Source organism: Dipodomys ordii, unplaced genomic scaffold (assembly GCF_000151885.1).
Source record: "Dipodomys ordii isolate 6190 unplaced genomic scaffold, Dord_2.0 Scaffold20, whole genome shotgun sequence".
In the NCBI taxonomy this organism is placed as follows: domain Eukaryota; kingdom Metazoa; phylum Chordata; class Mammalia; order Rodentia; family Heteromyidae; genus Dipodomys; species Dipodomys ordii.
In genome coordinates, this window is record NW_012267236.1 from 1,419,182 (window position 1) to 1,439,922 (window position 20,741).

A 20,741-nucleotide genomic window follows, 5' to 3' on the forward strand; every position below is an offset into this window, starting at 1 on the left:
ACATTTCTTACTTTCTAATACATTCCTCCAATTCTACTTGAGGAAAAGACAGAGCCATTTAAAAATAATAGTAAATTGAAAATGATCTCAACCTATACTTCACCACTCTACAAATCTATGGTAAATGGAAAGATTTGGAAGGAAGACTTTTAATCCTCTTGTAAAACCTTCCATTGAAAAGAATTAAAGGCTTACATTTGTTTCTGTTATTCTTCTTCCAGATCCTACTTTTTTCTGACAAGGGTTAGTGACATAGTTCTCTATGATAAAATCAATTTTTTAGAACTATTTTTCAGACTGGCTTTCATTTTGTAGTATTATAAGAAGAAAAATAAATCCATTTTCCCCGTCACAATGAATATATATAGTATAAAGGAAAAGAACAATAGTGCACTTAAAATAGTAGTTACTAATGACCTATTAATAATGAAAGATTATTTATGAAAAATCTTTGTTGTCAAAAGGATTATAAGCACGTTGTTCTAACCCATGAAGCAAGACAGCGAGGCAGCTCCTACTTTTTCTTGCTTTTTGGTGTGAGAATAGAGGCCAGAGAGATTAACCAATTGGCCAGGAGACACTCACTGAGCCTGCAGGGGTCAAATCTGTGAGTCCAGTCCCAGTTTCTCTAACTTCTTTTTGTTGTTGTTGTATCAGTCCTTGTGCTTGAACTCAGGACCTGGACACTGACCTTGAGTAATTTTGCTCAACGGTAATTCTCTTTTTAGCCACAGCCCTACTTTTAGACTTTTGGTGGTTAATTGACAACAAAAGTCTCACAGATTCTCCCACCTGGGCTGGATTCCAACCACAATCCTCAGATTTTGGCCTCCAGTGTAGCTAGGAGTACAGGTGTGAGCCACCAGCAAGAGTTTTCTAACTTCATATTTTAAATGTACAATTTTAACTCATCTATTATTGAAATCTACCAGTTGCTACTGGGAGAGAGAAACCTATTCAAGGATATAGATATTGGCAAATTTAAAGTACCTTTTAGAAAATTTAAAGTCAAGAGAAATGATGAAAACGAGTTATGAATGAAAACCGGACTAAACTATATTCTGTATTATCCTTTGTGAAGAAAACTGAAATCATGCCAAGCATGACTGGAAACAAAGTAATTAGACAACAAATCTAAGAAGCTAATTAAAAATCTTCAATAGTTTGTAAATTAGGCATGCATTTCTAAATTATATATGGGTCAAAGAGGAAAGCACAATGAAAATTAAAAAAAAAACCTTTTAGCTAAATGGTAACAAAATGCAGAATTTCAAATTATGTGTGTTTCACTGAAAACTATGCTTAGACAGATGTTTAGTCCTAAATGATTAATCAAAGCAAAGCTGAAAAGAAATGAGCTAAGCACTCATCTCAATCACTTCCTACCAAACTAACCAAAATTTTTCAGAAAGAAGGAATAAAAAATATGGTAGAGATATGACATTGATGATCATCATTTAATAGAGATAATAATTCCCAAAATTGCCCTTTTAAAAAATTGTGAAATTTATAAGTGGCATTAGCCACTAAACCAATATCAGTAATAAAAATATAAGCATTCTAATAGCTGTATTGTTATCATTAGTAATATGACAATAATTTATGGAAGAGCAAAACACTATTTTAAAACAATAGCTACATTTAGAAATGCAGATGGTAATGTGACTTATTTGTGAATAAAATAAAATTCTGAATAATCATTTCTAATATTTTAAAAGTCAAAGTCTTTTAAATGTCAAGAAAATTAAATTTATAGTTAAAAACTTCCCCACATAGTTCAGACTCAGATAACTTACTGTCAACTTCTACGACAAATTATTAAATTCTACACAATTTCAAATATTACAAAAATTTCTTTGAACTTATGAGCCAAGTACCATTTTGAAAAATATGATAAGCATATTGGGAACAAATGATAGCTCATTCTAATTCATAAAACATGATTGAAAATATCCTAATCAACATGTAAGCAAACTAGTCCAGAAAGACTATTTTAAAAAGAGAAATTAGTTGGGTACCAGTGGCACATGCCTGTAATCCTAGCTAGCCAGGAGGCTGATATCCAAGGATCAAAGTTCAAAACCAGCTCAGGTAAGAAAGTCCATAGACTTTTATTCCCAATTAGCTACCAAAAAACGCCAGAGATGGAGCTGTTCCTCAAGTGGTAGAACACTAGCCTTGAGCAAAATAACTCAGGGACAGCACCTGAGTTCATGTCCTGTGACTTGCACAAAGGAAACAAGAAATAATTTATAATTATGTCAGAGTGATGCTAAGAACTTAAAATAGTTTTACCAGAATAAAAACAACAAATAAAATGGTATATAAAGCATTCAAACAGATGTATAAATAAGACTTGATAAATTCAAAGTGTAAAAAGAAGAAAATCTTTGTGAAGACAAAATTGAAATGCCTTGATAAATTCTTAAATACTTTGATAAACATATTCTACAAAGAACTGCAACAAGAATCATATAGAAGCCTGAAAATTTGAAAGCACTCTCACTTGTCAATAAATGACTGTAAGGAAAGCAAGCAAAGAGAATTAAAAGCAAAGAGAATTAAAAATTACAATCAGAAAAGTAATAAAATGATCAGTTTTTAAATAATACATTTATAGAAATAAAAATTGCAAAGGAATCTACAGTAATTGCAATTAAGAATTGAGGTTTTGAATCTATGCCAAAATGCAACAATAATAATAATCTGATAGACTAGGGATAAATAACCCATGAAACTTAATAATATCAACTTGCAATCACATCAGAACTTACATTAAGCCTACTGTTAAATATAAGATTAGTTATGCAAGTTCTACAACCTGAAATTGTATAGGATACTACTTGGCGAACATAAAGACTTAAGTCCAAGAATGTATCACATTCATGGATAGGAAGACTATATATCATAAATGTCTCATTTCTACCCAATAACTCATTTCTGCATTTAACGCAATCCTAAGCAAAATTCAACATTAAAAATATGTCACCTGGAAAGCTACATATTTAATATGATAGAGATCAAAAGGGCCAAGAATCACACACTAGTACAGCACCTGTAAAGTTATACTACTTTACAAGGTCAAATATTGGTAACTCAACCCTGTAATCTGGACCATCTGAGAAAATGGGGGTATCCAGGTTTGAGGCTAGTGCAGGCATAAATATTCACAAAACTCCCTATTAACCGCAGTGAATGATGGTGGGAGACTGTCATTCTAACTACAGACAAAGATCAATGGCTGGGCTTGGGATTGCATACCTGTCATCCCAAGTAACACAGAGAAGCACAAGTAAGTTTGCAACCCATCAGACCTAGCCATAAAGACCAAACCTCAAGTGTAACCAATATAACTAGGACTGGATGCTCAGTGCAAATGTGAGAGCATCTGCCTTGCAAGGCTCAGCTCCTGAATTCAGAAACCAGTAACACTAAGATTCATTCAGGAAAGATTTAAATGCACACACACACATACACACACACACACACACACGTGCACGCGCGCGTGCAACATTTAACCAAATTTAAATGAGACCTTGGAAAGAACAAATTTCAGAGGCTCTTTAGAGTTCAGACAGAATATTCTAGAATTGAAGGAATAAACCCTTCTCCTCACGAATTTAAAGAAAATAGGAGGAAAAAAAGTAATTAGCTGACTGATATTATTAGACGTCAGGTTCAATGGCAGAAACAGCTAGAGAATAGTATTTTGAATTATGAAGGAAAGAAGACACATTTTAACATGCACTGATCACTTGCCAATGATCACTTAATCATTATATTCTGGAAACTAAAACACATCACAGACTAACAAACGTATCTTATGGACTGGCAAAATTATGAAGCATGCACTTGGAAGAAAGAGAAATGTACCTGAAAGAAGAATTAAGACCTGACAAAGTAAGTTACAGAAAATAAGTTGGGCATCCCTAAGCAAATTTAGATTAAAATGAGTACATAAATAATATGCAGAATAAAAGTAGACCAAAAATACAGACTCAATGAGTGAAGAGGTAGGAAGTTAGTCTGATTGTTATTATGGTTAGATAACAACAACAAATCCAGCTAAGTAATGTGTGGAAGGGAGTAGGCAGCTTGGTACTATCAGCAAGAAGAATACTAAAAGTGACAAGTCAATGTGTACGAACAAGTTAAATGTCAAATTTATAATTTATTAGAAAGCTATGTCTATCAAAAATGGAGAGACAATAAATGATCAAATGTGAAGTGAATTACAGCTATTGTGAATGATCAGATTTTGTCTATCTGTAGAAGCATGTATCCCAAACAACAAAGGGAAGCTGCCGAAGGCCTCCCACAAAATACCGAGTGAAGATAAACCTCTGGTAAACCATGCTTATGGTACCAGGGTATTTTTCATGCAAAAATCCTGAGTGAGTTATCACAGGGACTGGGGTTGCTGTTCAATGATAGACATCTGCTTAGCAAGTGTGAGAACCTAGTTTTCACCTTCAGCACCTCAAAAATTAAGATGTGTAAGCAGACAGAGGAGATGAGTACAAACTCAGAAAGAGGTTCATGCCTGATTCATGGTAGAGGTGTCAATCCAGGTCAGTGGAGTGCTGAGCATATTTATCAGTCTGGAAAGAAAACATCCTTCCTCCTGAGCCCTGGTGATCACACAGAGTCTTAAGTGCACCACGCAACCAACCTAGTTAAAACATAAATGAGTATAGTCAGGAAAGAAGGACCAGTATTAGGTGCTCTTGCAGTGAAAACAAAAGAAAGAAGCAATTTAGAATTAACTTAGCATAGTTTAAAGGTATAACAATATAAGCAAACCGTAATTAGAAACGTTAGAGTTTATAAAGGTAGCAGAAATCAATGAAAAAGAGTAAGTGGAAAGAATAAAACACCTTCAGAACTAGTCTTGTGAACAAAAACTTTTGAATGTATAATTTAGAAAAAAGAGAAGACATAATGAGATTCAATATTTACAAGGAGAGGTACATCTGACTCTAGGCATAAAATGGCATACATAAAAATATTAGAGATGAGTAAGTGCCACTCTGATTACATATTTGAAAATCTAAAGAAAATAAATGATGTCTTAGTAAAAGATAATGATCAAAATAACATACAATGTGAAAAGCTTATAAAATATACAAAGCATAAAGGACAAAATAAAATAGGAAGAAAATTTCAAAGTCTAGCAAGTACAAATTTTCTATAATTTTCTTTTTTTCTTTTTCTTATTTGGAGATCAAACCTTGAATTTGGTTCCTGACTCTTGCTCACTGGCTAACCCTTTACCAATCCCATGCCTCCAACCCCAAATTCTTTATAATTTTAAGAAAGTTTCTCAAACATCTGCCATGCACATGGTTTCTCAACTTCTTATAATCTCAAGAATTTACTCTTAAAATTTGCATATGTAAAATAAATTATTCAACCATAAAAAAGAATGAAATTTTGTCCTTAGTAGGAAAATGGATCGAAATGGACATCATCATGCTAACTGAGATAAGCCAAGCTCAGAAAGACAACAACTGGGCATCAGTGGCCCATGCTTGTAACCCTAGCTACTTAGAAGGTTGAGATCTGAAGATCAACGGGGGGTGGAGGTGTGTGTGGAGTTCATAAGCAGGAGTAGAAGTGAGGCTCAAGCTGTAGAGCATCTGCCTTCAGTAAAAAAGCTAAGGGACAGCTCTCCAGTCCTGAGTTTAAGCCTTATTCCTTCACACACACACACACACACACACACACACACACACACACACACACACACACACACACACCATTTTTTTCACTCATATGCAGAATTTAGATCTAATAATAAGATAGTTTGTGACACAATGAACTGGTTACTTGGGAAAATATTGATTTCCTGTTTATGTCCATCTACCAAATGTTGTCATTTACCATAAATAGCATAAAGATGATATTTGTTAATATCACAATGAGATAATTTTTTGAGCTATAGGAGGGTTACCAAGTCATTGTGCAAAAAAACTCCAAATTCTAATCACTTCAAAGCTTGAGTTTCATCCTTGGCAACATACACAGGTTTTCTTGAAACAAAGAACTTGGTTTATTTATTTTTTGAGAAAATATCCACCAAATAACCTTGTCAGCAGCACCAAAGTTTGTCCATATTCTTGTATATAAATATAGGTTCAATCAAACAAAAAGGCATTTCATTTTGCAAACTCATAAGTAAATTCAGACAAATGCAGTTCTGTGAGAAAATTACTGTCCTTTATTTGATAGTGCTGTATACATATATATCATTTTGCCATGCAGAATATTAAAAAGATATAAAATTGAGGATAGTTATTAGTACTTTGGTATTTTTCTGCTGTTCAGGACATTTGTAAGTGAAGCTGGAATTTGCCCTTTTCTCTCTGTGGGGTGATACCATTGCATTGATTCTTAGATGAAAGCTTTCTCACGTTACTGCTTTTGCTCTAGAATTGCAAATATCTGCACAGTAAAACAAGCAAATGGCCCCTTATGATTCTTGGCAAAGATTGCTTCTGTAATCTGGGTTCCTGAAGGTCAGCATCAATAGATAACATTTGGAGACTTCAGAATTGAGAGATTATGGCTACAAATAGCACACCTTGTGCAGAGACACTATTGCATCAGTACTAACAATGACGGAGAAATCAAAGTTGTAACAACACAAAACAACACAACATTAAACCATAGCAGATATCTTGACATACAAGACTGTTAAAATATAAAGGTTTAAATCCACATATAGGAGAAAACCACACCAAAATGAAGTTTATTTCTCTTCACATATTTATCCTGGGTAAAAGAATGTTTAATTTCTGTAAGTTTTATTATTAGCCCAGAACTGGCTGTAAAAAATAAACAAAAACAAAACCCCTAGATTATATTCAATATACATTTGTGAGAATTGGGTAGGGTGTGGAATCTTGCAGGAAATCATTACAAATTATAGAAGAAATATATAGAGTTTGATCTGTACAGGTGACTAAAAGGAATTATTGAATTAAATAATGAAAATAAGTAGAAAAATGTAAACATATTTTATGCACCGATTTAAATATATATAATACAAAATAGAATTCAATGTCCATATAGTAAAATGGCAGTAGGTAAATTGAGAGCATAGGGTTTGGAGAGACAGGGAGAGGGTGCTAAAGCAAGTGACATTGATCAAAATGCATTGTACTGACAAACTGATATGTTGAATTGAAATCCCTTTGAACAACTACTTTAAGGGGATGATTGAGTTGTTACACCATGCACCATGACACTATTATTTCTGTAAACTTAATTCATCAGTCTACCTAGACTATTCTCTCACTACTGAGTGATAAGTCACCGTGTGCTACCAGCCACAAATTCCCTGTTCTTCAGTGGCTGTGGTGAATATTAGTCCTAACATCTCTGTTCATTTTATTACCCAACAGTGAAGACAATGTTTTTCCACTGGTTTAGAACTTATTTAATAGCCCAACAAAATTTTAATAACATCCTCTTAGAGATTTTGCATACTGTATTGATTCTCAAATATTTTATCTCTTTATATATTTTTTAAAATTTTATTGTAAAGGTGATGTACAGAGGAGTTGCAGTTACGTAAGTAAGGTAATGAGGATATTTCTTGACCAACAGTGTTACCCCACACTCATTTTTTCCCACTCCCCCCCCAAAGTTCCCCTCCCCTCAATTTGTAAAGTCCATTTCCAACATAGTGTCTTGGGAATATCACTGCTGCATTTGGTTCACCCTTTGCCCTTTGTCTCACCATTTTAAAATGGTGCTTTAACTACACCATTTTCTAGATATTTGTTGTCAAGGTCAAATATAAATGATTTTGTATAATAATTTTGCAGTCAATTTGGTTTGGCTAATCTTTCTTATCACACCAGTAATTTATAGTCTTTTCTACTTTGAAAGGCTGAATTATTTTTATTTTTCTAGCTTGATTTGAACTAAAATGTAATAAGAACATTTCTCACTTATTCCTGGCCTGAAGAGGGAAGAATTAGGTAACAACTGAACTAATTAAGCTATCTTAGTAATACTGTTTGCACACAGTAAAATAATAATACTTTATAATAATACTGTACCCTTATTACTAGCTTCCCTCCCTCTTCATTTTATTTTTATTCCCTCCTTCTTTAAAGAGAGATATGAGAAACAGAAAAGATGGCATTCCAAGGCTTAATTCATAAACAAAATATTGAAATTAATCTGAGAAAAGTTTGTAATCAGAAACAATAAAAAAACAAAATATCTTAAAATCAGGGAGCATGGGATGATCTGTTTTGTTTTTTTTAAATATTTTCTTGTAGTTATCAGAAATGACTACCATTAAATTTGTGCAGTTGATTTATGGGATGGAAGAGTGAAAATGGAAAAAAAATTAGTTTTCTACACTTTTATGTGTTGACTATTATTCTTGCTTGAAAATTTCTAAATGTTTCTGACAGGCTGCTTTTAGCTAGCTACTCATTTCTTTATCTTTTCTATGTATCAGCCTTTTCATATATATATATATATATATATATATATATATATATATATATATATATATATATATATATATATATTTCTGTTTCCTTAATCCAAGTCATAGATAAAAACTTAAACCTTGTTTACTGACCTGAAGCTAAAAATTGACCTTATGGGATCAATTACTGTCTATCTGAGAAAAGGAGCATTTGAGATAAGCTGAACAATGGATTAAAAGATTCTCAAATATTGACTACCGATTCTAACTTTAAAAGTCAAAACAAATGAATTCTAAGAAAATAGTTTAAAACAAGATGCCAAGAGTTACCCTATAAAACTGCATATACATATGCATATATGTTTAGAAATACATACATATCTTCACATATTCACTAGCTGAGATAACCCTTTCTCAGAGTAAAACTGTTTTTGTAATTTGGTCTGTAATTTTTCACTGTTGATTCTGATCATGCTCATCATATGACATGATAAAACATTTCTATCAGTTAAGTGCAATATTTTATGAGAGTTTAATGCAAAATTAAATTATACAATAGACAAAACAGTGTTATCATAATGATGTTTGCTGAAATATCCACAGTACATCATAGACAATGAAAACTGACACTGGATAACTGACACTGTTAGGAGTGGCTGTTACAGGGTCATTCTTCTATTGTCAGATTGACAACCCAGCCTCTAGTAGTCTATCATATTGCTCTTTGCTATGGTCTTTCTGGCTTCATGGTGTTTTGTTGGTTGGTTTATTTTCTTTGTTTTCCCTTGCCAGGTGTTGAAATTAGGGCCACATGCTTTCCCAGATGGTGATATACCACTTGAGGCAGACCAACAGCCCAGTTTTTTTTGCTGTTATTTTGGAGTCAGACATTGAAGACTTTTCTACTAGGGCTGGTTTTGAACCATGATCCTCTATTAGTGTCAAGGCTAAGAGGGTTTGGAGGTGGTTTCAAGTGGGTAGGGCAGAAGGACTTGAATTCAATCCTTAACACTGGCAAAAATTAGAATATCAAAGTAAAGGTATCTTCTCCAGGCAAGAGAAGCTATCCATTGCATGAACAGTTGTACACTCTCCTTTTGAATAAGGAATCAATCTAATTAAGACATGAGTGTCCTTGAAAAGCATGTAGTTATTACACTAGATTCATTAGCTGTCCAACATTTGTCAAGTGGTTAAAGAAAATTTAAGCTTAATATGGTATTCTCCATATGTCACAGTGTCTAAAACTTGCCTGTATCCCATGAACATATGTTTGTTTGGTTTTTTTTTTTTTTGAGTTTTGTTCAGTCTGACCTCTAATATGATCCCTTTAGTCCTGGTTTATGTTCTTCCTTTCATCTTTGAGGAATATCCTTTAGCACACGGCACCATGTTTGTGGGTTTTGTTATTGTTGCTGCTGATTAACTGAATGTTCAAATAGGCTATTTAAGGTGAAAACAAAATATGGTTCCTGCAGGAACATTCACTGTTTGCCTATATTGCCATCATTCCAGGTACATTTTTGATGGAAAATTCTTATTTTTTTAATTCACTTAATTATAGTACTATTGCATTTGTGCCAAACTAAAATCGTAAGATCCCTAAAAGTAAAGCAATGTACATAGCCATTCAAGATATATGATTTATAACATTGGGAAGGGAAACATGCAGAGGAAGAGAACAGAAAGAGGCCCTATGCCTCTGGGATTATGTTCCCTCCTAAGCTGGACTGTTCATACCTTAAAGATTCCCTAAAGGCTCATATACTCAAAGCCTGGACATCAGCCTGTGACACTGTTGAAAAGAGATGGATTCTTTGAAAGGTGTGCATTAGTAGAAGGAAGTAAGGCCACTGGGAGTTTGCCCTTGATGGGGATCTTGGGATTTCAGTCTTTTTGTTTCTTGGTTGCCATGAGCTGAGCAAGTGGCCATGCAGTTCTGCCAAAATGTTCTGTTTAATCACTGACCCAAATTCAATGGTGCCAACCAACTATGGATTCAAAGCCAAATAAACAAGCAAATTTTTTCTTCATTTTAAATTGACTATCTCATATATTTTGTCCCAGAAGCAGTGAGTTAACTGAGAAAATGGATACTATTATTTATAATCAGTTGTCATTTTTCATGCATTCATGATGCACCGCTTTCTTTTCTTTTCCATATATAATTTTTTATTGTAAAAATGCTGTACAGAGGGGTTACAGTTGCATGAGTAGGGTAATGGATACATTTCCTATCGAGCATTGTTACCTCCTCCTTTGTTTTGAAGGTCTTCATAATTCACTGTACATAAAGCTTCTGTTTTTCTCCACTACTACCACTGGGAACAATGACTATTTCACTCTAATAAAATCACTAACTTCAACAGTCTAGCTATAAGTCCCTGGGGTAACTCATTGTTGCTTATATTCTTGTTTTTTTTCAAGGACTTATTTGGGCTTTTTCTGAAATACCATTAAGACAATTGATTATTTTTACAAACTCAATGGAATAGTCTATCAATACCTGAATTTTATCACTGGAATAATGCCACCTGAATTATCTCAGACCCTACTATATACTGCATGTGTCTGCTAAGGTCTTGTGCCAAAAATGAATAGACAAGTATGTCTTTTTTTTTTTTGGTGGGTTGTGGGGCCTGAACTCTGGGCCTGAATGCTGTCCTTCAGCTCTTCAGCTCAAAGCAAGTGCTCTACCACTTGAGCCACAGCATCTGCTTATGCGGTGCCGAGGAATCGAACCCAGAGCCTCATGCATGCAAGGCAAGCACTCTACCACTGAGCCACCTTTCCTGCCCCAATTATGTCTTTTTAAGATCTGCATGGGTTGTTGTTGAATTGATTTTACTGAAGCAATTTTTTTCAATTGGAAAATGGTACAATTAAGAAAATAGTTTTTTTTTATCTTGTGTTTTTTCTGTTGAAAATATGTCATTAGAAAAGTAAAATCATCTTACTGATTGGGAATGTATGTCAAGTAGTGGTCAACTTCAGGTAATTTGCTGAGGGACTTTCAGAGGAGGCTATCTTTCTCTTGTGCAAAGGAATAATTAAGATCGTTTGTTTTATTACCTAGTTGTAAACTAACCATTCAATATGTATGGATTTCATACAGCAGTGATTTAGAGACTGAGCAACCTTTTCCATTAGCAATATTTGTGTGAGTGTTACTGTCCAGAGGTCACAGTTTGTATTGATGAGCCATCACTCAGTGTAGTCTGATCACGTACTGATGTGCAATTCTCAAAAATGAATCACAGTTTGTCAATGTTAGCTGTTCATTCTTGAGGCAGTTTCTACTACAGTTTGTCATGGAGAAGGGAAAAAAAAACACATCTGTTTGGATGACACTGACCTACCCGATTATACTCATTCCATTTATATTTTTAGATTTTACTATTTCTGAAATCAAGATGCACCTGAGTTGAAGATGTCTTACCGTTGCTGTAGAGTAGGAAGAAGAAAATCTAGCACAAATAAGCTTCACACTGTGTTTAAATAATTAAAAATAATTTTGTGGGTTTATTTTTTGAAGTCTAGTTTAGATATGAGGCGATTGTCTGATACATAGCTGGTAAAAACTCTTCCCATTCTGTGGGCTTTCTATTTATCTATCTTCCTGTTTATCTTGTTAGCTATGCCATGTAGAAACTCTTCAGTTTGATGCATATGATCATATAAAATAATATTTTATGAAATGAACTTCAAGAAATGGAAACCAGAGTTTTTGTTTTTGTTGTTGTTGCTGTTGTTTTGATTGTCTTTTCCTGTTGTCTTGTTTGTTAGAGCATTTGCCTTTGGGAAGGTAATGGGGACACAGAAAAGGTGGGACAAAGGGTGAACACATGAAGCAGTGGTACTCACTATACACTGTGTTGAAGATGAACTATGTAATTTATGGTTAGGGATGGGAAGGGAATGGGAGGAAAACACTGGGAGAGGGCAAGAGAAGGGATGACATTCTCCAAAAAGAAAATGTACTCATTACCTGACTTATGTAACTGAAACTCCTTTGTACATCACTTCCACAATAATGATAAAATATATTACAAATAAAAATTTATCATATTAATAACCATGGCTGAAAGCTCTATTTTAAAATTATATTATACACATGATTTTAAAACCAAACAAATTGAGACTATGTAAGGAACACTTTTGACTTTACATTTATATTTTTAAAAATATAACTTGCTGTGTCTTGATTTATGATCTTATTTAGTTATCTGTATACTCCCTACTCTAAATAAGAATTTTGTCAGTTATATCTCATTCCTGAGCTTACCTCCCAACCTTGTCTCCTAGTTTTGTCATTTGTACTTCAGCTTTTGTATTTTCAAGGTTGATTGCATTTACATTCTAGCCTATAACCATAAGTAATATACTAAGTCCTCTCCTCTATATTAATTCTTCAGCATCTCGGCAAAATACTAGTAAGATATTTTCACACGATGACAGCACAGATATTGTTGACTACTAGTCTCTAACAGAATTCTATCATTAGATATGACTTTGTTTTTCTACAGGTAATATATTTATTTTGGCATTGAAAGGAGAATGGTGATATCAATTATTCTTTAAGTTCATCTTTATTAAACACTATGACAACTCGTAATTTGCTTTGTATTCATAGTAATAATTTTTCTGTTAAAATTCTATCCAGGTTTCTGGTCAATATCCTTTATTCTCCTTGGAACAATGTTCCTCCTTCCCCACATCCCTGATATTTTCTAGCTTTTTACCTGTTCAGACTTTGCTTCCAATTTCCATTGCATTTTTGTTCCCTCGTGTTCACTGCTCCAATTATGCATGCTTGCTCTGCACTTACTGAATCACTTATTGTCCCAGACTTAACATTTATTTTCTTGAAATTTCTGGCAGTCTTTCTTATTCCTTCTAATATTTTGCTTGAATTATACACTTTCATTCTGACTTACCTTTACATGCTATTAATCCTTCAACTTTACCTGTTATATTTCCGCTATTGCATGTTCTCTACTTTTATTTTTTCTACTGAAGACTTCTGAAAATTCTTTGTCTTTTCTCTCTGATTAGAAATACTCTAACTCTTCTGTAAAAGAATAAACCATTTAAATAGGGATACAGGTGGACCCATTGCAACAATGAGATGTACAAGTTGTTATGTTGAAAAATGAACTTTACAACTTTGGCTGGGGTGGGGGGATGGGAAAAGATGGGAAGGGGAAACAAAGGAGGAGGCAACAATGCTTGATAAGAAATGTACTCATTACCTTGCTCATATAATTGTAACCTCTCCGTATGGTATTTTCACAATAAAAATATTTAAAAAAGAATATTTAGTTCTTTTCATCTTTTTTCCTATATTTTCGTTAAATTTTTTTCTAAATATATATTTTTATTATAAAGATACTGTACAGAGGGGTTGCAGTTACATGAGCAAGGTAATGAGTCCATTTCCTATCAAGCATTGTTACCCCTCCTTTGTTTTTCCCTACCATCACATTCCTCCCTACCTCCTCAACAACTAACTCCCTTCCCCCTCCCCCCTCCCCATCCTGCAAAGATGTAAAGTTTGTTTTCAACGTAGTATCTTGTACATTGTACATCTCATTGTTACAATGGATCATCCTGTATCTTTATTTCAGCATTTCCTTAATTCCCTTCTCTTCCCTAAATTAGAAAAATGTATATACAAGATACAAGACATTGGAATCAAATACAGTGACAACAGAGGTTGTACCATGGGGGAAGAACATACAAAGAAACAAAAAAATGACATAGTACATTATGAGTCCATTAAAAAGAACAACAACAAAGATAGAATCTCTTGTGTCCCTATCTTGGGGTTCATTTTGCTTAGCATCAGGTTATATGGTCATATGTACATAGTTTTTGACCTCTTCTGCTTGTCCTAGACATACTACTAGTTATTGCAGGATAGGGAAACCATTGGACCTATGTTTCTTTGAGTCTGGCTTACTTCACTTAATATAATTTTTTCCAAGGCTTTCCATTTCCGATGGAGGCATAGAATTCGTCTGTGTGTGTGTGTGTGTGTGTGTACGTGTGTGTACCACATTTTCTTGATCCATTAATCTGCTGAGTGGCATTTGGGTTGGTTCCATATCTTCGTGGTGAATAATGCTGCAATAAACATAGTTGTGCTGGTAGCTTTAGTATGGCCTTGTTTGTGATCATTTGGGTAAATGCCTAAATGTGGGATTGTTGGGTCATAGGGGAGCTCTATGTGTAGTCTTTTGAGGAACCTCCATACTGCTTTCCAAAGTGGTTGAACAAGTTTACATTCCCACCAAAAAAAAAAACAAAAACAAAAACAAAAAACCAAACAGGGTTCCCTTTTGGCCATCCCCTCCAGCATCGGTTGTTATTAGAGTTCTTGATTATAGCCATTCTAACTGGGGTGAGGTGAAATCTCAATATTATTTTGATTTTCACTTCTTTAATGGCTAGAGAGGTTAAGCATTTCTCCATGTGTCTATTAGACATTTTTATTTCTTCTTCTGCGAAATCTCTCTTTAAGTCTTTAGCCCACTTATTAATGGGGCAGTTGTTTCTTTGAGAATTTGTTGTTGGGGATTTAATTTTGTGAGTTCTAAGTGTATATTTTAGATATGAGACCCTTGTCTGTTGTATGACTAGTGAAGATCTTCTCCCAATCTGTGGGCTTTCTATTGATCTTGCTAGCTATGTCTTTTGCCATGCAGAAGCTCTGCAATTTCATGCAATCCCATTTGTCCAAACTTTCTTTGATTTGTTATGTTTCTGGGTCTCTATGAAGAAAATTTCAGCCTGAGCCAAGGTGACCTAGGGTTTCTCCTATTCCTTCCTGTAATGTTTTCAGGGTGTCTGCTTTGACTCTGAGGTCTTTGATCCATTTGGAGCTGGTTCTGTTGCAGGTTGATATATAAGGATCTAGCTTTACTCTTCTATAGATGTTTAATGAATTTTGCCATCACCATTTACTGAAGAGGCTGACTTTCTTTCATTCTCTATTTTTTGCTCCCTTATTGAAGATTAGGTGTCCATAGGTCTGTGGGTTCATTTCTGGATCTTCAGTTCTATTCCATTGGTTCTCAGTTCTGTTCTTATGCTAGTACTAAACTGTTTTGATTATTATGTCTTTGTAGTAGAGTTTAAAGTTTGGTATTGATATTCCTCCAGCACTGTTCTTTCTGTTAAGGATCGTTTTTGCTATTTGGGGTCTTTTATTGTTTCATAAGAATTTTTGGATTGCTTCTCCTATTTCCGTGAAGAATGAGGTTGGAACATTGATAAACATCACATTGAATTTGTAGATGGCCTTTGGCAGTATTGCCATTTTCATGATGTTAATCCTCCCAATCCAGAAATATGGGAGGTTTTTCCATTTCCTTAGTTCTGCTTCAGTTTCCTTTTTCAGGTTTTAAAATTTTCATCGTAGATGCCCTTCACTTCTTTAGTTAAGTTAATTCCTAGCTGCACTCTTCTCGTTATTGGCCTACAGGAAAGCCGCTGAGTTTTGAGGGTTAATTTTGTGTCTTGCTACTTTGCTAAAGTTTTGAATCAGCTCAAGTAATTTGGGAGTGGAGTCCATGGAGTTCTTTAAATACAAGATCATTTCATCTGCAAAGAGGGAGAGTTTTACTTCATCTTTCCCTATTTGGATCCCCTTTATGTTTGCATCTTGTTTTATTGCTCTTGCTAAGTATTCTAATACTAAATTAAAGAAAAGTAGAGAGAGTGGACATCCTTGTCTTGTTCCTGAATTTAGAGAACATGGCTTTAGCTTTTCACCATTAAGCATAATGCTGATTGTAGTTTTGTCATACACAGCCTTTATTATATTGAGGAATGTTCCATGAATTCCTAGTTTTTCCAGAGTTTACATTATAAAGAGGTGTTGGACTTGTTGAATGCTTTTTCTGCATGTATTGAGATAATCATGTGGTTCTTATCCTTGTTCTTGTTGATGTGATGAATTATATTAATTGATTCGTGTACATTGAACCCATTTTGCATCCCTGAAAAGAATCCTGTTTGACCATGGTGAATGATTTTTTTGAAGAGTTGTAGATATATTGGCAAAAACTTTGTTGAGATGTTTTGTGTCAATGTTCATCAAAGAAATAGGTCTATAGTTTTCTTTCTTTAATGAGTCCCTGCCTAGTTTTGTGATGACAGATATGATGGCTTTATAGAAAGAGTTTGGTAGTGAACTTTCACTTTCAATTCATTGAAAAGTTGGAGGAATATTGGTGTGAGTTCTGCTTTGAAGGCCTTGTAGAATTCTGCTGTAAATCCATCCAGTCCTGGGATTTTCTTGGGTGGGAGGATTCTTGTTGCTGTTTCTATCTTGATGCTTGATAGCATCTGTTAAGTTGGTTTAACTAATCTTGGTTTAGTTTGGACAGGTCAATATTTGCCAGAAATTCATCCATTTCTTCCAGATTCTCAAACTTATTAGCATAAAGTTTTGAAAAGTATTCTCTTATAATGTTATGAATCTTGGTTATTTCCTATATTATATTTTTATCATCATTTTAACTCTATTTCAATGCATCTTCAAATAGTTCCCTAAAAGACATATTGTGAATTTCATTTTGTGGTTTCTTCATATTTGAAAAAAAATCATCTTTAATCGATAGCAAAGGTGAGTACCAACTCAAAGAATGTTTTTTGTCTTTTTCACTATCTCATTAGTAGCTATTTCCTTTCCCATGTAGAAGTTTTAGGCTTGATGCAATCCCATTTATCAATCCTTGCTCTTATTTCCTGAGTTCTTGGAGTTCTACTCATGAAGTTATTGCCTGTGACTGCATGTTGCAGTGTGATCCCTATGTTTTCCTGTAGAAGATCGTACACTAAAATTTTTGATCCATTGAGTTGTAAGCTTGAATTCTAGTTACAAATATAGCCAACAAGCAATTTTTCATTCCCAAGACACTATTAAATTATACATAGTAAATTATCACCGCATTGATAATATTCATCACTGTGGCATTATTACCTTCTATTGAATAAATACTGTTTATCTTTGGACATTAAAGGATGTCATTGTTCTTTAACTTTTATTGACAAAATGACAATAGTGTCATAGATATGGGATTTTTTCCCCTAAATCTGACTCACTTTTTAGGAACATATTGAGAGTACTAAGTCAAATGACCAAATCAGTGTCCTTTTATATATTTTAAATAATTGCATTGAAGATATTTTAATCAACCTACTGAAAGCTGTTTAGCTTTGTTTACTATTGTCTCTAAAATTTCAATGGTCTCTGGCAACTTAATAATTCAGTTTATTTTTATAGTACCTGGTGTAATAATCAGTATTTTTGCTTACATTTATTTCCAATTTTCATGTTTGTTTGAAATTCAGTTGTTTTTATTTTGCTTTTAATTATACCTTGCTGTTATTAATATGTTTTAAAATAACTAGGAAATATATCTCCTTTCATTTTAATGCTTTGCTTTGCTTCTGGTCTTCAATAACTATTAACTATAGATATTCAGAAGCAATGGTACAGAGTAACATCACTCATAAATATCTATTAAAATTTAAAATTTAACAAAGCAGGATTCAGCAAGCTTTCTCTTAAGGTCAGATAATAAACATGCAGGACATGCAGGGCTCACACTTACAAATTTAGCTACTCAGGAGACTGAGATCTGAGAATTGAGGTTTTCAAATTCATCCTACACAGAAAAGTCAATGAGATTCTTACCTCCTAGTAACAGTCAAATAGATGGGAGTAAAGTTATGGCTCAGGTAGTAGATCCCTAGCCTTGAGTAAAAAAACTAAGGGACAGTGCCCAGGGCCTGAATTCCAGCCCCCGTACCTGAACACAAAAGTATACATTGAAAAAAAGAGGGAAAGACAAAGAAGGAAAGAAGGAAGGAAGGAAGGAAGGAAGAAAGAAAAAAAAGAAAGAGAGAGAGAGAGAAAGCAAGCATGGAAGGAAAGCAAGCAAGCAGGAAAGGAAGGAAGGAAGGAAGGAAGGAAGGAAGGAAGGAAGGAAGGAAGGAAGGAAGGAAGGAAGGAAGGAAGGAAGAAAGGAAGGAAGGAAGGAAGGTAGGAAGGAAGGAAAGGAGGGAGGAAGGGAGGGAGGAAGGAAGGAAGAAAAAAGAAAGAAAGAAAGAAAGAAAAGCAAGTGAGCAGGAAAGAAAGGAAGGAAGGAAGGAAAGAAGAAAGGAAGGAAGAATTTTGACTGAAGGACATGCAGTATTTCTGCTGCAATACTTAATTTTGTTATTATTGTTGGAAAGCAGCTAGAAAATACAAAAACAGGGAAATAATGTTCTGCAGAAATTATATTTACACAGGCCACTGACAAAATATTTCCTGTTTTTATTACATATTAAAAATCTGGGTGAATGTTGACAAAGCCTGCCTCTGAAGGCGGAGGAAGGAGATCTTGAATTTCAGGATAATGTGGGCTACATAGAATCTCAAAATACAAAAAAAGTTATGAGACATACATCATGAAGATATAGCCAGAGCTTGTGTTTAGAATGTGAAAAGGTCCTGGGTCCAGTTCTCAGCATCACAAAAAACTAAGAGTAATTACCACAGTGCATTTTTTAGAATGACACATATTGATGAGTAGAATAGAATAAAAATTCAGATAGAAATCCATGAACACATGGTAAATTGATTTTGACTAAATGACAAAGCAAGTTAATCAGAGTATAGACTTTTTTTTCATCAAAGATGCCAGGACTCCAACAAGCATAAAGGAAAAATATAAATATATATTTACTTATATATAAGATTAAAAGGAATATTAGACTGATTATAAATATAAAGCCCAACTAAAGCACAAAAATATAGATGAGATATAGTTGTGTAGGTAAGGATTGGATGTCCATCAAAGATTGAATATGAAAGAATTACTAAATAAGAGATAAGTGAAACCAGAAACTTTAAGAAAATAAAACTTTACAAAAATTAGTTTCTATAATTATAATACATTCAGAAGGCTCAATAGATGTACAAAAATCCAATAAACATGGTAAAAATTTCTCAGCTGAAAGTTTATGGATAATAACTCTTTAAAAACAAATGTAATCATTACCTTACTTATGTAACTGTAACCTCCCCTCATCACCCTTTAATAAAGATAAAAAACAATTTTAGGCTCATGAAAATCAATACTTAAATGAACTAGACTATTGATAAATTCATTGATATGAATTAATATATAAAATGATAAGCTGTATTAAAAGGGTCAAATACAAAAGTCATCCACAGCTCCATTCATGGATTTGAGTAATTAATTGTTCCTTTCCTATGTTGTCATCACTGCTTTTCAGCATCAGTATATTTAAATCTAATAGGTATGTAATAATATCTCATTTAGATTTGTTTGGCATTTTTCTAACTGATTAGGAGACTAGAGGCCTTGTCTTATGTCTTCTCTGAGCCTTCTTTAATGAAACGATCTGTTTGCCCATTTGATTAGGCTGCTTATTTTTCTTTTTCTATACTTTTTATTGTAAAAATACTATACAGAGGGGTTACAGTTCCATGAGTAAGGTAATAAGTACATTTCCTATCAAGCATTGTTACCTCGTCCTTTGATTTTCCCTTCCCTCCCACCTCCACAACTATACTCCCCCCTTCCTCTGCCTAACGAATTTTAGTTCGTTTTTCAACATAGTGTCTTGTGCATCTCATTATTACAATGGGTCAACCTGTATCCCTCTTTTTCCTTCCCCTCCCCAAATTAGAGAAGTGTATATACAAGATGCAGGGCCCTGACATCAAATACAGTGTAAACAGGGGTTATACCATGGGGTAGGAACATACAAAGAAACAAAAGAACAATCACACGGTACATTATAAATATGTTAGAAACAATAGCAAGAAAGAAAAAAACCACCTGTGTCCCTATCGTGGGGTTCATTTTGCTTAACATCATCTTATCTTGTCATATGTACATAGCTTTTGAGCTTTTCCGCTTGTCCTAGACATATACTAGTTATTGCAAATAAGGGAAACCATGGGACCTATGTTTCTTTGGGCCTGGCTTACTTCACTTAATAGAATTTTTTCCAAGCCTTTCCATTTCCTAACAAATGGGGCAATGTCATTCTTTCTGATGGAGGCATAGAATTCCATTGTGTATATATACCACATTTTCTTGATCCATCTACTGAGGGGCATCTTGTGTTGGTTTCATATCTTAGCTATGGTAAAGAATGCTGCAACAAACATAATTGTGCTGGTAGCTTTAGTATGGACTTGTTTGTGATCATTTGGGTAAATGCCAAAAAGTGGGATTGCTCTTTAGGTATCTTTTGTAGG